Source organism: Nicotiana sylvestris, chromosome 2, assembly GCF_000393655.2.
Source record: "Nicotiana sylvestris chromosome 2, ASM39365v2, whole genome shotgun sequence".
Lineage (NCBI taxonomy): Eukaryota > Viridiplantae > Streptophyta > Magnoliopsida > Solanales > Solanaceae > Nicotiana > Nicotiana sylvestris.
The window spans coordinates 184,156,994-184,159,394 of NC_091058.1; positions in this window are offsets into that span (position 1 = coordinate 184,156,994).

Sequence of the window (2,401 nt, forward strand, 5' to 3'; positions counted from 1 at the left end):
ATCTCCACTCCAGTGATTAGAAACTTGTCCGCAAATACTTAGGGAATCTGCCTTCTCTTCTAGAAATCCAGCGTGACAACAAAATCATAGAGGCTGCAACTCTGTTCTGGGATAGTGACAGGTCTGTATTCCGCTTCGGGAACCTTGAAATAACTCCTTTGCTCGAAGAAATAGGAGGCTTAGCTGGTATTCCTTGGGAGACTCCGGGTTTGCTTATGCCAGAGAATCGCAAGGGTAGGGGTTTCCTTAAGATGATGGGACTGAAGAAGAACCCAGACTTGACCTGTTTGAAAAACTCCTACATCCTATTCGACTATCTGTACGAGAGGTACGGCCATAGCAAGTCATACCGCACCTACTCAGATGAATTTGCCCTCACCTCACTGGGGCATATTCACAGAAGGGTCTTCGTATTCATGTTTTGTTTCCTAGGGATGATAGTGTTCCCTATGAAGAAGGCTAGGATCCACACCAGACTGGCCATGGTAACCAACACTCTGATGGAAGGAATCGGCGGACAACCTTTCAGTATAGTGCCCATGATTGTTGCTGAGATATACCGGGCTCTGGACAACTGCCAGCGAAAGGCCAGTCATTTTGAGGGATGTAATTTGTTACTTCAGCTCTGGCTCATAGAGCACCTCCAGAAAGGAGAATACCGACAAGAGATCTTACGCAGAGACTGGGATGATCACATTGCCTTCCACCAGCCAAGGCGTATGAATTATATACCTATCATGTTCGCTCAGCCAGAGGAAGCTGGAAGATGGGTGGAGCTATTTGAGAATCTAAAAGAAGACCAGGTACAGTGGATGGTCGAATGGTTCCCTACGGAAGAATTCATTGTTTGATCCCGAGACGCACCATTTCTCATACTCATTGGTCTAAGAGGAACTTATCCCTACGTTCCCCTCCGAGCCATGAGGCAAGATGGAAGAAAGCAAATCATACCAAGGGTCGACAAAATGAGTCACTTTAGGGCCAATTTCTAGGACGATGATAGCCCTCACAAATGCCAAGCTCAACACATGTGGCATTGCAAGCTCGTTTTGGGGAAAGAATCTATTGAGCCAGACAGGTATCACACTGGTTGCGTGTCGCACTATTCTGGTTGGTTGGAAGATAATCACAATGGTATGGGTCAGCCCGGGCTCATTCACGGACACAGAATCATCGACGAGAAAGCTGAAGCACGGGTTAAGTAAAATCAACTGCGCAAGAGGATTCGAGAGTGTGAAAGTGAGCATCGGGAAATACAAGAAGCCCATAAGAAGTTGATCAAGGAATGGACGGATATGGCTGTCAGCGCCAACAAGCGACTAGGGTACTTGGAGCGAGGTCTAGTGGAGCTAGAAGGAAAGTTCCTCAAGAGGATTGAAGATTGTCGAAACGCTGAAGGGAATGCAGACGGACATTTAGCCCAAGCTTATCTACTGCTAGGACTGCGCGAGCTGGTAAAGATGTTCGAGGGGGATAAAGATACCAAATCTGGGGAAGGTCCGTCTGCGACCAAGTAGTTAGGAGTCTTTTATTTTACTTTTAATGATGTAATAAGGCCAATGCCCACTAGTGACACTTTATTTTCTGTTATTTGGCATCGTTGTGAATTCATCTTATTTTTATCAATAAAATGAGGCATTTAGCATTATAAGTTCTCCAAATTAATTTGTCGCTAGGCCTACCTCGGGCACAACAAGACACCCAAATTAGGAGCGATTTATATTCTTGCACAATTTGTTTAAATGTTGCAATATTTTCTTCTTGTAACCCGCACTAACTTGTTACCTTTTTTGTTTTTCTTTATTTTTATTCCCCTCCCCAAAGGTTAGTTCGCGCATTCTGGCACCATCATCATACAATACGAGATCCAAGGGCCCTCCACCTCCTCCTCCTCCAAGTCCTATCCGGAACAAGAGCAAAGGTAGAATGGGAGATTCAAGCGCCAGAAAGGAAATTGAAAGAATTGAGATTCCTCAGGGTACCCCGGTTGCTAAGGAAACTGCTGCCCAACTTGAGCAGAAACTGTTGAAGTTCCAAGAAGAACTGGATCAAGTTCGGAACTTGGCAAATTTATCATTCACTCTCACCGCTCCTGATGTCAACATTCCAAATGCTCAAAATCCCGTACCTCCACAGAACACCCCACTCATGCTCAACACTGCAACACATGACACACCCCACTACCCATTCCTAAACCACTGAACACCACAAACGACCACCCCCACAACACTCCCATCTACGTAGATACCATACCTCACTACACTCAACCAATCTCAAGTGCACCTGAGTCTGATGACAAGGACTCTCTTATCATAAACTTGGCAACAGAACTCAAGAAGTTGACCAGCCGGGTCCAGGGCATAGAAGGAAACAAAGGCATAGAGGGGCTGAATTATGAGGA